Source organism: Bradysia coprophila, assembly GCF_014529535.1.
Source record: "Bradysia coprophila strain Holo2 chromosome X unlocalized genomic scaffold, BU_Bcop_v1 contig_38, whole genome shotgun sequence".
NCBI lineage: Eukaryota > Metazoa > Arthropoda > Insecta > Diptera > Sciaridae > Bradysia > Bradysia coprophila.
This window is the reverse complement of record NW_023503327.1, coordinates 1,442,907-1,459,002: the sequence shown is the minus strand read 5'-3', so window position 1 is coordinate 1,459,002 and position 16,096 is coordinate 1,442,907. Positions and strand designations below refer to the sequence as shown.

Below are 16,096 nucleotides of genomic sequence, written 5' to 3'. Positions count from 1 at the left end.
TCAATTTGCATATTATTATTGATTTGTTATCTGTCTGTTCCATAAAGAAAAAATAACATTTCTGGGTTTGATAGCCACTTTCAGCGTCACTTCTAAAATCTATTGTCTGAAAACCTAACCTTTCCACTGATTTTGAGTTAAGGAAAAAAAAAATATTCCAACGGCCATTCGAAATTAAATTTGGAATTTTTCGTCGCTTTAAATTTTTGAATTTAATTAAATTTTTATGAAGAATTGAACAGCTTTTGAAAAATGTGTATCTATTCGTTCGTATTTGTACACTGTAGACGAAGTGAATTATAGCTCTGAATAATTTTTTTTTTTTAAATTTAGTCTGATAACCCTATTTCTGATCTTTCATGGTCATTTTACGAATTTGGATGTGATGTATGTGGAATTTGGGTTAGTTATTTGGTATTGAGGAACCAATTGTGGCTCTGAATCGGTGCTGATTTGTCTTAAGGGGGAAAGTGGGCAATTATATCGGAGGGTAAGTTGTTACAAAGGTACTGCGATTTGGACAGCTTTCTTTAACAGGTATCGTATCATAGGAAATTAAAAAAAAAATATTTCGGGGGTTGATGACGACTCACCAAGATTTTATGTTCGGCTTTACAAATTCTTTAAATTCATTTAACCTTTCAGGTAAGACTGGCACTCCCGAATAACTTCTTTTAAATTAGCGACATGGTTGCTGCCACTGTTTCGATCTGAGAGACAGTGTATTGCAATGTCATAACTCCTCAAAGGTTTTAAATAATCATTTTTGCCAACATCTCGTCAGGCCATGGCGACAGGGGAAAGGAAACAACTAACCACAAGTGGCTAGTCATATCCTGTTGCATGTACAAGTCTAGCGAATTATAAACGAAATTAAAGTAAACTTTCATTAAGCTTCATCACGAGCCATGCATTACGCCATTACGTAATTGGAACCAAAGTATATAAAAACTGAAGGTAATGCAAATACACAGTTACATACGGATCCAAACTTTCAGGTGAATTTTAGCTTCGTCATGTTGCACACTATTGAATTCTTTTGCGTCAAGTTGCATCTAGTGGGGAATTTTGAACGAATTAGCGGCGTTGTGTTGCACCATAGCACTGCTTCTAGCACGAACACTCATTTTTGGAACGTCAAAAAGCCTCCAAATTTGCAAATATGTATGCGTGTACGATTGCATGTGTGTTTTTATTCACACCAAGAAATCATGACTCCTATCTTTACGAGCAAATGCAAGGCCGGTTTTGATTGCATTAGCCTCCGAATATTTCTTATGTTCATGCTAGTAGCAGAGCACATTTAAAATTTATATGCGTCAAGTTGTATTTAGTGGTGAATTGGAAGGATTTAGGGCCGTCATGTTGCACAAGTCTAAGTTAGACAACATAAAAAACACGAAAACACGAAAAAAGATTAAATTGAATTAGGCCTCTTTCGCGTCGCAATTTGTAGCTAGAGCAACGAGTGTACTTTCTATGTGACATTAGCACAAATTCAGTGTTGCCAACATATAAAATTTCAACCTACATTTTTGCAAAGTATGTAAACACTGAAGGTATTGCAAATGCGCAGTTACGCACAGATACCTACTTTCAGGTGAATTTATTCTCGTTACGTTGCACCATATTGAATTTGTTTGCGTCAATTTGTAGCTAGTGGTGAGGTGAATTCTATTCCATACAAAAGCAGGTGCAGCAACATTAGTCACAAGAAAATATGACAAAAATGAATTCATCTGAAAGTCGGGATCCGTATTTTCTCTGATCCACTGAGGGTTTGCATTACCTTCAGTGTTTATATACTTTGCATACTACGTTACGTATAATTATAAGTCTTCTTTATATATGTTAAAAACCAACTGACACGCGTCGGTGCTCCTAAGACGGCACTGGTCATGATATCAGCTCGAAAAGGGCAACATGTTTACGAGGAAGAGAATGTTCTATAAATATTCACGAAAGTCTCAAATATTTATAATCTGAATTATGGTAAAAAACCTTGTTTTGATTTTTTTTTATTTCGTTTTTTTTTCTCTTCTTCTTTTTTGTTAATTGTATCTTGTCAGAAAGATCAATTAATTCAAACCATGTACCAGCCTTCGACACATTCTTATCATCTATCGGTGTATAATGCGTGAGAGAGACCATCAGCAATGGGCAGCATGAAATATTTGTGCGCGAAGCAAAAAATAAAAACAAAACCAAACAAAAAACCCGTCTCTTGAAAAACACTTTAGGCGAATAAAATCCGACAAAATGCAAAAAACTGCTCACATGATTCAGTTTGAATTGGAGTGTTTTGCAAGCAAAATGTTGGTTCGCTTTATTTCGATAATAATTCTCGTACAAGTTCTTGAGAGTGCATATGGTGAAGTAATAATAGAAAGGGCACGCGTGCAGCATTATATGCAGATTGAAAATGGTAAAATCATTCGGCATGTGCAGGGTGTTGACCTCCAGGATAGTGATTTAAATGGTGTCCCAACTGCGGGATCCGGACGAAACATTCAACAGCCTGTCGTCGGTCGCAGCCAAAGTCGAAATGCGGCAGTTACCGAAAAATGTGGACCTGGTGAATGGCGAGACTACTGGGGTAGATGTAGAGAATTGTATTGAGAATATAATATCAGCTTTGTCCAAATAAATCTGCGAGTATACGAATTGAGGTTTTGTTTGCATTTTGTTTTTTATTTGTTGCTGTACAAAAACTCAGTGTGACTAAATTTTGTTTTAAAATTCAACAAGGAAGGATGTTACTCAACGTTTTAGGAACGGCAAGCCATTTAAAATTTGTGCTCGAAACTAGTGGAGTACAAAGTTTTCTATCAACACAGTGACATACTGTGGGACATAAGAAGTAGCAGATTTGGGTACAACGCGGCGGTACGCTATACCGTATGGTGGTAAGCTGGTGAAAAATTATTTTTTCTCCACATTTCCCATTTTGGACACAAACATTTTCAGTTTTTACCCCACCACAGACTTGCCAAGGTTAGTGATGAATTGAAATTTCATTTCGATTATAATTCGCTAGAATTGTTCGTCTTCGAATTGGCTTTTAGTGTAGTGTTCTTAGAGCATTGCTTCAGTACCACTGAATGCATGAAACAGGTCGATTCTAACCTGAATTTTAGGTCGTCGACCAGAAAAGTCTCAGGGAGTGTTCAGACTATTTTTTCAGGTCGAATCAGATTTCAGATTGATTCAAGACAAGTCAAAATTTAATAAAAATTAGGCTCTGTCAGCGCAGCTCTACGATGAAAACAACCTGACCTGATTCTGAGAAATGCTGCTTTTGAACTGCATATTAATGCAAAACCTCCCACACTTTTTCCAAAAACTCTTTCAGAGCAAAGTTGGACGCAGTCTACAGTCTATATGTGTGATAACTTCTAAAACAAGTGAAATCGCTAGAGGTATATAGCTATATACTAACAATATGTAGGACCATATAGATATATACTAACTATATACAGGCTCATATAGCTATACAGTAACTGTATATAGGTCCATATAGCTATATACTAACTATAGCTACATCCTACATATATACGTCAATTGAAGAAATTGGATTTGAATTGTTCACGATCAAGGAAAAATCGAGATTAGGTACTCCCACCCATAATTTTAATATACGTCAATATAGCTATATACTAACTATATATAGGTATATGTACTAACTACACAAATGGCCGTTATTTAAATCCCAAAAGTGAACAAATTTTGACGGCTGCCCAACCTATACACTAAAAGTGACCAAATTTTGCCAGCTACCCAACATACCTAGAACGTGACCAATACCTCGAAAATGACAAAATTTATCCAGCTACCCAACATACACCGAAAGTGATTTTTCCAGCTGTCCAACATACACCGAAAATGACCAAATTTTTCTAATTTCCCACCATGTAAACCGTACAGTGAACGACATCTCAAATGTCTCACTGTCATTTTTTTCAGAGAATGTCATTGTGAATTTGCAATGACACAATAAAATTCTCAGAAAAATTTGACAGTGAGACCTTAGAGTAATTATACCTAGAGAGGAAATTACGAACAAAATTACGTAAAAAAAAGTGGCCCCTACATCACATACGAATTATTTGATAGTGTGAGTTTTTTTGATAGTGATAGTGTGAGCCACCAAAATTAGCGCGTAGAATTTGAATGTGCCTACTAAAATGGTTATATTGGTCGGACATTGAATTTCATCGAAATTGATCAAAAATTTCTAAAGATTATTAACCGATTAACCGACTGTTCATTAAGGCTGTAAATACGCTAATTAAGGTCCATAATTTAAAAATTTGTTGAATATACCTGTCGTCACACAAATAATTCGGAAAAACGGTCTCTGCGCACAAAATTTTACCGGAAAAATCGAGGGGTAATCACTGATTTACTAGCTCAGTAAATCACGGTAAATCACGGTAAATCACAGTAAATCACAGTAAATCAAGTAAATCAAAAATGAAGTTTCTACTAAATTTTAATCTATTTACTTCAATTTGTATTAGTTCATGAAATTTATCCTATATGTTTACGGCCACGATACTTCGAAATGTAATCCAGTGATAATTAAAAAATTTTCAAAAATTTTTCAAAATTTTTTGTGATTTACCGTGATTTACTTGATTTACTGATTTACTAGTGATTACCCCCTTGGGAAAAATGAACATATGTTGCCTCTTACGCTCCTACTTCGGCAGTTCTTAATAAAACATATTTCCACATGGTACAATGCACCGTATTTTAATTTGAATGATTGAATTGAATTGAATATTTAAATTGTTTAAACAAAATTAAAAATCACAACGTCGCGACGCGAAAAACAACAACATGGAAAATTGACAACTATCAAAATAGTCAACGCCTACATGTGTTGGTGTAAAGTCATACGAAATATGAATATTATACAAACTGATGTAGGGGCCACTTTTCGCCGTACGTAATTCCTGTCTAGGTATGATTAGTCTAAGAGTGAGACATTTGAGATGTCGTTCACTGTAACATTCAAAAACTTTAAATTTTGCTACCAAATTACAACCAACTTCACAACAATAATCACAACACATCATCACAACATTTCCATCACAAAATGGCTGTACATTTTTATATGAGAGAAATGGTTCTGAAAATGAATTAATTAATTCCACAAAATTCTGATTTTTCTTGGGATAATGATGAATGAAACTTAAGTTCTAATGGCCTCACTAAGGTTCCTGCAAAGTTTCATAGATATTGGCTGACTACTTTCCCAGATAGCCCGTCGATAGATAGAAACATACAGAGTAAGTTGAAAGATTTTGATTGTTTGGAAAAAGTCAATTTGCTGTATTTAGTATGAAAAGTGACCAATTTCAAAACGATGTATCTCCGGTAATTTTAAACCTACATAGTCGAGTGATAGCTCGTTTTGTTCGTATTTAAAGCGAGAATATTATAAAATATGTTTTGTGGTGATATAGACCAAAAGAAACTCAAATTTTCGGCTATACATAGTTGACGCGTCTCAAAAAATTTTCTTCTTCTTTTTTTGGAAGTTAAACTGCGTCAAGTCCTCCGCTATCGCTCCGGACATGATGGAAGTCCGAGTGCCAGACCGAAAAGTCATTGAACGTTGATGTATCACTTTTTTTAAATAAAATAAATTTCTTGTTGCCAATGGCTATATTTTGTCAGATCAAAAACTGAAAGTGTTTATCCGACGGCAGTGTAAAACTCACAAGTTTCATTCTATTCATCTCATCCGCCGAATATCCGACAGATGAACAAACAATAAGTAAAACGGTAGAACAGTAAATTGGATACGAAAATAAATAAATGAAACAAAAACAGCAAAAAAAAAGAAGAAGGAAAGACGAAGAAAACCTTTTCATGTTCGACGGCACTATACTTCCAATTTATAAACTCGAAAATCGACATCAGCACAAATTTTTACCTTAACTCTAACCTTTAATAATCCATCCAACAAATTAATACCAAAAACTCTTAATTACATTGTTTGAATTGAGAATCATCCCGAGGGATTAATAAAAATAAGTCTCACGTCTCACATGAAACTAAGTTAAAATGGTTCTTCGTGAAAACGTATATGAACATCTAAAAGTGTTATTGTGTATATTGGGAGTCGACGAGCGATGATGGTGGTGTGTAGTTCACCAGACGTATATATTTCTATACGGAAAGGATATATAGATATTAACGAAAAGGGGTTTTTTCTCGGTCCAAATATCGTTACACATTTTCGTAACGGGAACCGTATATAAACAACGATATATCCCTTAAGATGATGATTTTTTTGCCTTCCTTATTCATCTTATGTGCTGCTGCTACACTTTTCTATGTAAGTAATTTTGGATGAAAGTTTTTGACCACCGATAAAACGGAACATATGTAATTTGCCCAACATAACATCAAAATGGAATGCTTTCGTAATTTTATCTGTGTTGGCGTGTGTAATGTTAACATATTCGTTGGAAAAGTGCGAGCAATGATATCTAATTCAGGTCGTGGTGAGTTAGAGGTGGCAGATCTTTCGAGAGACAAAAATTTTACCGCTTCGTTTATCCAATTACCATTCAGTGGAGGTCGATTTAGTTTGCATAATTGTTTTATGGGAATAAATGAGGGTACAGGAGGTGATGGTTAATTATTATGCGAATAAACCCGTATGGAAATCGTGTGATAAAACGATTTGTTGTTATGTAGACAAATTAACCGATGATGGTCGCGTAGATTTTGGAGACTGGCAAAATGGATAAAGCCTTAATATATCGTTTAAGTAAAATAACGTTAAAGATTACTATGTTCACGGCAGTGTAAAATAAACCAGGCAGAAGTGGTTAATTTTTCAAACGTCAAATAAGGAACCTAATACACTCTATTAAAATGAACTCAAATGAACACAAAGGCTGGTAGATAATTCAGGTCCCTAATGAAATCCTGCCTGGTTTACTTTACTCTGCCATGCTATGTTAAACCAAGGCAAGTGAGTCTTTTAGTGAGTATTAAGGTATTTTGGGAGCTTTAAGCCTAGAACGCACAAGTAATTTTTAGTTGCTGAGATAGACAAATATGCTTCGATTTCCATTGTAATCCGACTTGTAAAAAATAGTTCAGACACCACACAAAAAAAACATGAAAAATCGGTAATGGAGCCATACTTTCTAGAACAGAAAAAAGATATTCTACTTTAGAGGCCTTCCGGCTGGAAAAACAGTTTTCCATTTTACGGAAAAAAATTGTTTCAAAGGGGAAGAGACCTTTGCAAATTCGGGTACCACTTACAAGTTGTAACTTACAACATGTTGTTGTTAAAAAATGTCAAAATTTCGAATTCGACAAATTCGCAAGCCCCTACCCTTCACTTTCCTGAGACCACATGATTTTTTGACACTCGTGGAATCCATGGAATTTGCCGACTATTTGCGATTTTCACGATCAACCGATGACATTGCCATCTATGTGTGACTTGTACTTCTTAGTTTTCAATGTGTGTTTTTGCCACTCCTTCCTATATCTGCAATTAAATCTTAGAGCCGGTGATATGGCACATTGTAGGTAACGCCACAAACACACGTTGATGGGATTGACAATTATAGTGCACTGTCCATTGTAATCAGATATTCACCACAGACTAAATAATGGAAAACGAAGCATAATTGTCAACCCTATAAGGCAAAATTGCTCGTGTGTTTTCGGTCTAAGCAACTGACTGTTCGTGCACTGCACATAGCGACGCGAAAGAGGCCTAATAGAAGTGTTTCTTTTGTATTCCGGCCAAGTTTGACTGGAATACAAAAGAAAAATTTGGATTAGGTCTTCTTCGCGTCGCTTTGTGCACGAACGGTAAGTGTTCTGCAACAGCGTTGAAGTCAACTTTTTAATGTGACGTAAGGCCAACGCATTCTTATCGGATTGTTACAGGTATCTACATGTTCCATTACATTTATACTGCAAGGACTTTACGGGTATTTTATGTGTTCTCGAAATGGCAAGTAGGTTTTCGGCTTTACAGGTCTAGTAGCATAAAATACAGTGTGTTCAAATTAGGGACTGATATCGCTTCTATGCACCAACCTAATCATCCAAATTCAACCTTCAGTTGAGTAATGGAAAACCATTCTGCAAAGCACATAAAATTGCTGCACTAAAATATAGTTTTATTGGAGCGGAACATAACACAAAATCCACTATTTAGTTGCGGTTTCCGAGGCTATGAATTCTATTTTTTTTTTTAAATAAAATCATCTTCGGAAATTGAACACAGTGTCCATTGAAAGTGTAATATCTATTTTATCATCCAATAAAATATGCTGAATGTGAACCGTGAGTGAATTGAATTTTTGAATTTTTATCTCCATATATCCATTTCGTGAATTATTAACAAATTACAGCTAGATGTTGCACGATAAATGTTCCACAAATGCTCAGAGGGATCGGTGTTTTTTTTTTTAATACCTTTCAGTGTTCCCCACCCATTATTTCCCACGTCGAGTTCAAAATATTCCGCGAAATTAGTGTGTTTAGTGCGGGCACGTACACAAACCTTAAAATATGCCTGTGTTTTTTAGGCAAATATGGACAGTGTGTAGTGCTGCTTTAATATTTTCATTCAATTTTACACTATGTCGATAATGTTAACATCATATTTTGATGTGGTGAATCGATGTATTGGAAATTAACTAGAAAGTTAAGTTGGAAAAGTTGAATTAATCAAACAAAAATTTTCTAAATGTAATTAAGGGTTTCCGTAACAGGAAATATTTTCTTGTTGCGGTGAATGTTTTCGCATACTTCACTTTGTGCAGGTTGTGTTTTGTGTATAGAGAGAGAGAGAGAGAGAGAGAGAGAGAGAGAGAGAGAGAGAAATATTTTGACAAGTACCCCAGGCAAGTTATACAGTGTTCAAAGAGCGTAAAAACAGGGGTAAAAACCAGTTAAATTAACTGACCTCGATGGGTGATATGTCAAAGTTTGTATGTAAAAAGGGGAAAAAACCAGTTAATTCAACTGATCTCGGTGGGTGATATGTCAAAATGAGAACTCTCTTTGAACACTACAGTCTTCGGTTTTCTCGCTCTGATCATAATAGTCTATACAGTGTTAAATGAGAGTTAAAACAGCGGAAATTTAACTGATCTCGATGTGTGATATGTCAAAATTTCTACGCACCTTTAAAACTGTACTGGTAGTATGTTCTGGCGATACCCAGCCAACTGTCAACCGAACGAAAATGAGTTACTTAACTGAGTATGGAGTGTTAACGTATAGCGATTTCTCACCAAGTAATGTTAAGGGATAGCACAAACGAGGCATTGAAAACGTGTTTTGGTCCTAGTTTTCATTGACAAATGCAGCAATCGTAATTTTCGATAGAGAAATTTCTAACTTTATTTGACAGTTGCGACAATTTCGTCATGAAAACAAGGACCAAAACATGTTTTGAATGCCTCGTTTGTTTTCAGCATAACCAATCTGTGGGTTACAGTTCAAAATGAGAGGAATTACATACAAACTAAACTGATCTTATTCTCAATGGATTTTATCCATTCATGAATTTTAGACAATTGACTCACAAATCAGTTAAATGACAGACGATGAAAAGTGCTTTGCCGAGGGGTAACCGACTCGGGTAATTGACTACACACCCTCAAAGGAATTGCCGGAGTATCCGGTAAATAATTGGAATTGATGGAATTGACCGGAATTGATCGGAATTGACAGGAATTGATCGGAATTGATAGGAATTGACTGGAAATATGTGGAATTGTAAGGAATTGAAAGTAAATGAGAGTGAATGCTGATAAGTGTGATTATCGGAAAAAAGGGCCCGCGAATGAAAAACCACATTATTTCCTTTTTGTTTTAATTTTAAAAGCTCCCGCACAATAAATAACAGTGTACAGTGTTGATCAGTTCCATTTTAGAACAGGTCCAACGTCCTTTTATGTTCAAAATATGCACACTGAAGGATTCTTCTTCAGAGGATTCTTGTGAGTCAGATACGGAAGAGTTTGAGCCGCAACAAACAAGTGAATATTCGTCGGGGGAATGTTAGGCTGGGACATTGCCGATGCGAAATGCTCCAGTTTCAAACCAAATTTACAAAAAAATGCATCACCGACAATATCATCTATTGCATCTACTTTTCAAAAGCCTAAAATCTTATGATGTCGATCACTTGAACGAAACAAAAAATTGAGTGCTTTGGCTTTTGCTGACGTGTGCTGAACAAATCCATTTCCTGTCGAGGTACGAACAACGTTTTGTGCATCGGACAACTGAAATAGACAAAACACAGCAATTTACTTGAAAACATACACATTTCACATTCACCATATTAATCAATCGTATAGTCATGGAAAAATTCATTACATGTAATTTCTTTCCCGCACCATAAATCGTAAAGAAATGAAGTTTTTTTCATGCCTTGGGCATAAATTACGGAATTTTTTTCGTAACTTAGGCCCTCAGCATGAAAAGTTGCATACGCATCTGTTGTGGACGGTTTATTGCAGGCACTTTCGCTTGTCGCCCTCACTTCGTTCGCGCTACAATCCGCGAAATTGCCTAAAATATACCGTCCACAACATATACGTAAATAACTATTCCTGCACGATTTATAGTTCGAGAGAAACTGACATTTCTTAATGAAAAATCATGGCAAAATATGTCGTATTTCAGTTGTCGGATGCACAACAGTTTTTCGTCATTTCCTAGCTTGGTACGAAAAATACTATTTATCTAAAATAAACAAATGATGTGCGATGTGAAATCATTTTAAACAAAACTGCAGTCAATTGGACGGTTTAATCTAAATTGAAATGGAAAAATCTCTTCTAAAAGTATGAGTAAAAATTAAAGATTCTAACAAAATGAGTCACAAATGTAGGACAACATAGTTGTTCCAAATTTTATCTTGATATAATCTCACGATTCTTTTTCCAAAATTCTTAAGGGTTTAACTTTGACTTTAAATTTATATCTATTTGAAAGTATCGAGCAATTATTTCGAAAATTCGTGGAATTGAAGGAATTGATTGGAATTATAGGAATTGAAGGGCGAATCCGGCAAGTAGTGGTGTTAATCCGTTAATTAAAGAAATAAAAGGAATTAAAAGGAATTGGCAGGAAGTACCTTTAGAAATACCAAACTGCAGAAATAAGACGTGGGATTGGTCTTGCATGGGCAGCGTTCGGAAAACTCAGACTAATTTTCAAAAGCAAAATGAATAATAGTCTGAAACGCAAAGTTTTCGACACTTGTGTCCTTCCAGTGCTCACTTATGGAGCGGAAACGTTAACTTTAACGAAAGCATCCGAAGATAAATTGAGAGTGACACAAAGAGCCATGGAACGGAGTATGCTTGGAATAACACTCAGAGACAGAATGACGAATCAATGGATTCGACAACAAACCAGGGTCGTTGATGTCATGGAAAGAATAGCATCTCTGAAATGGAGCTGGGCGGGACATATTGCAAGAAGGACAGACGAACGTTGGACCAAAAAGATCATGAACTGGCGCCCATATAAAAGACGAGCTATAGGTAGACCACCGGAGAGATGGACAAACGGAATTAAGAACATTGCAGGTACAAACTAGCAGCAAATGGCAATGGATCGTACGAAATGGAAAGAAGTTGGAGAGGCCTACATCCAGCAGTGGATAGAAACAGGCCGAAAAAGAAGAAGAAGAAGACCTTTAGAAATTGAAGGGGTATTGAAAGGGAATTGAAATGGAATTGAAAGGGAATTGAAAGAAATTGAAGGAAATTGAACGGAATTGAAAGGAAATAGAGCGAATCCGGCAATTAGACGAGTTGGTCCGGTAATTGAGGTAATTAAACGGAATTGAAAGGAAATAGAAATTGATTTGCCACCATTTTGGCCAGTCGGTTACCCCTCGTGCTTTGCTCTCCTACAAACATGAATGCCTATATTACGAAAGCTGGAAACGAAGTTCTCGTCTACTAAAAACGCAGGGTGTTAATGAAGAGTCAAACTTTAATTCGAATTCTGTTACGTTGCATATAAACATTCGGAGGCATTGTCATTAAAAGTTCCTCAAACAGCGCCTGCAACGACAAACCGTTCCAGTACAACTTGACGTGCGACAAGCCAAATCTCTGCAAAATATTGCACATCCGGTGCAATCAATCACAACATGATCATGATTGTAATAGCGCGTACCACGATAATTACTGAACCACCACCAAGGGCATCGTGATGATACTGGTTGTTTCATTGATTCATCTATATTGACTTCCGCTGGAAAAAAATTCGCTTTCAATCAATTTTTTGTTTAAAATTTTGTTATGGTCAGTGTATGCAATCGTCTGTTTACCTTCAACCACTGATACATTATCCGTGTATGGAATCATCTGTTTACCTTCAACGGCTGGTACATTCAAGCAAAGCGTGAAGTTAATTGATCCCACGATCGCCAATAATATGAAAATCAACACCATATTGACTGAGTTGTCTTGGCCGTTATGCCTTCACTTACAATAAGCCATAATGACAATATGAGACAATAATTTATACTGCCCGTTGAAGAAACGGACGGCTACAAGATAAGATAATAGTTCAACCACATCACAAGTCCGAACACGAAAATTTAATTACAATAATGGAAAAGGCCCGTAGCTGCAGGCACACTATCACTCTAAAGTTAATTTCAATAAATAAATGATATGCTATGCAATACGGAAATATATAGTTTTATCTATACATCATGCATACCACAGCCAAGGAGGAAATGTTGAAAAGAAAAGTTTGCGTGCGAATTTTTGAGCAAAGACTTTCGTTAAGAAGTTTTGAGATAACCTTACGAGTCATTGTCGTATGAATCTGCCTGCAATTTATTCAGTAATCAGATTAATCTGACAAAAAAGAGTTCAAAATCTCACCTGTAATAGCAGGTAACTTTGTCTCCAGGTAATAGTTGTCATGGTCCCAGAAGTTACATCTGTGACAGATAATCTAGATTACCTGGAGACAAAGTTACCTGCTATTACAGGTGAGATTTTGAACTCTTTTTTGTTAGTGTAGCTGTGGTTCAGGTTATATCGTTTCTTTCTGTTTTTCCACGAAGGTCAGGTTCAGGTTACCTGAAAAAATGATGTGAACGTTCAGGTGAGGTTTCTATATCGGGGACCTGAACAAAATCAAGCCAGTCATTTTCGGGTATGATCCATCTGTTACGAGTCTTAATTTTTTGAAATATGCACTTCTTGATACAGCTGAATCCACAAAAACACTCTTTGTACACAACATTCCAAAACAAGGCAACGAACATTTGTTCAAAAATTAAAATATTCCCGAAGTGTGACAATTTTAACGAAATGTTAATACGCTACGGATGTGTGTACTGTGTAGCTTCGTTAAAATGGCAACGTAAGCACATATAACATTTTGTTTGTGTCGACTTTTAAGCAAAAGTAACTACCGAAAAATTCACGAAAACTTTTTACTTAAAGTGATATGGCGCATTCTATATACCAATCGACAAAATGTAGCGTGGTAACGCCAATAACACTCTCTAAAATTGAAATGAGAGAATTTTGTCTTTATCAAGTTGATTTTACATATCAGCACCGTATGGTGTAGCGTTTAAATTATGCTATACCGGCTATACCATACCATACCATCTCGATGTGACGGTTTTCCTTCGCCAATATTCGCAATTTCAATAAGGCTTTCTTAATTTAACTTGAATTAAATTAATTTTTTCTGCAAAATAAATTAATTTAGATTATCTAATTAATAATCTAATCATTTTTCGATAGGTGGTGTCCAGCCGAAATTAAAATTCAAAATAAAATAAAGTGATTCGAACTGAACCGATTGTAGCGTCTGTAGCGTCTGGTTCACAATAGAATTACCGATATATACAACACACAGAACTTTACAAGAGGTGACCAATATTTTCTTATTGTTTATAACTTATATTATAGCAAGTTATAAACTGCCACCGCAAAAGTACTAACAGTAAAAAAAAGGGAACGAAAGACTGGTACTGTACGTATACTTATATTTGCTCGTTTATTTTGATTATAAGACTTTTGACTTTTCAAATGATCCGCATTGGGTTGGCAAAAAACCGTACTACGGAATTGCTGTGTAGTAAACCATGAGTGAGTCCACAGAGAATTCATGAATTGAAAGTTATAATATGGACTAGGATGGTGTGAAATATCTTTTATATTATTGTCATTTCGCTACTTAGTCGACACAAGCACACAAAAGAAAAGATATTAACAAATGAGCATTTTTGATTGGGATATAAGAAATTCGGGGTGGTTTTTGTGTCACTTAACGAATAAAAAATTATTTTCGTTCTTTACGATCGTATAACTTGTCGCATTTGGGATGGATAAGATGAGATAATTTCCATAAAATCCCAGGTAGCCAGGGTATATTGAAATATAGTATATTACGTGACTAGGAAAAAAAATGTTTGTTTTTTACCATGGTCAAAAGCATACCTTTTTGTTCCGAGTGACATATTGTATTTTACATTCAGGCTGTGCAAAACGTCACATTCACTCACTCATATTTGCGTGAGCAATCGAAGCAATCTACTTTAATATCAAATTCCATTTTATTCATAGCAATTCATAGCAATTGAGTGAAATCATAAGCAATACGCAAAAAGTGACGTGAGTGGGAACGAAAAGTGATGTCACAGGGAATGAAAAGTGAAAGAAAAGTTGAGAGAAAAGGTTGGTCTTTTGGTTATCTATCTGGTGAGTGAATATGACGATTTTGATCCGTCTGACTGAAAAATGGTCACAATGATCATTAACATGCCGAATAAAACGATTTAAGGGAGAGAATTGACGAAAATTGTATAACACATACATATAGGTACGTTTCTTTAGCGACAGTTGATCCTTTTCGCTGTCAAAAGCGCCTCAGAGCTCAGAATGCTCATTGGTTGACGATCTGGATTATTTTCATAAAAGAAGAGGCTTTTGAAAGGAGATCTCGTTCGAGTCCGCGAAGTCTTTGTTATTTAGGTAGAATTACTATTTTTTCTTATTCAAATGCATATGTCACAATATGGGCTGTTATATGTTGTCACCAGCAGAAATATTACATATATACCTACTCTACTACCTACCATCATCGCCTCCATCATTAATAAACTCGTATATTTTCTTACCTTTTCATAGAAAAAAAAATCTAATTTGCTTGATCAATTCAACAATACTACGACTATATAACATTGCTATATACACACCTAATTCACATCAACATATACCTTTACCATAGACTGAAAGAAAGTTTATTTTTATTTATTTCGGTTGGCACTTTGCGGTCACTAGAGAATTATGAGCACATATAAAAGTTTAAAAGCTAAAAGGGATCATTGTCACATTGAGTCAGTGATGTTTTTTCTGTAACGCAAAAAAACCTTTTTTTTCGATTTTCGATGAGGATATAGTATAGCATAAGGTTAACATTATCGAATGGACTAAATAAATTATCAAAAAAGAAAGAAGAATCCCCTGGTAGACGAACGAAAGAATTTCTTTCTCTATCGTTTCTTTCTTCTTCTCTTTTTTTTAAAGAAAACTTAATACGAAGTGCCTGACCAATTGAATTCTTTTACCATCTATATATGTAATGCATCCAATAGCCTAGACAATATTCCAGAAAATTATAACCACCAACCAAACGGTATGAAAAAGAAATGTCTTTTCACACAAAAATAACAATAATAAAAATGTCAATAAGCGATATGAAAATCCTTTTGTCCCCCCGTTTAAATCCTCTCGCCCAATATATTTCATAAATAGCTTGAGTTTGGCAGAGCAGATAAAAATGACAATGGGTTTTATTATGTGATATGTGCTGTCCGACATCATGAAAATAAATTATATTATGGGGGGGAACAGGGGATGAAAGAAAAGAAAATATTTTTAAATGCGAAGAAAATGTGTCGAAAAAGATTTTTCTGTTTTTCATGGCATGTCAAATAAGATTATGCTCCACACAAAAAATGTATAGAGAGAGAGAAAATCGGAGAAAACTGTAGAATGGGATGTTGTGTACATGTTACTTCTGCAAAAAAAAAAGA

At 35.4% G+C, this 16,096-nt stretch overlaps 2 long non-coding RNA genes across 2 annotated transcripts; both read right to left on the bottom strand.

Annotated features, from left to right (window-relative positions):
• Positions 1 to 8,901: 8,901 nt before the first annotated feature.
• LOC119069663 lies at positions 8,902 to 15,351 on the bottom strand. Its single transcript, XR_005086372.1, has 3 exons — positions 15,339 to 15,351; positions 9,181 to 9,188; positions 8,902 to 9,087 (listed from the first exon to the last, which is right to left on the bottom strand). It is a non-coding gene; the product is annotated as an uncharacterized LOC119069663 (long non-coding RNA).
• On the bottom strand, positions 11,998 to 12,545 carry LOC119069662. Its single transcript, XR_005086371.1, has 2 exons — positions 12,356 to 12,545; positions 11,998 to 12,279 (listed from the first exon to the last, which is right to left on the bottom strand). It is a non-coding gene; the product is annotated as an uncharacterized LOC119069662 (long non-coding RNA).
• Positions 15,352 to 16,096: the final 745 nt, after the last annotated feature.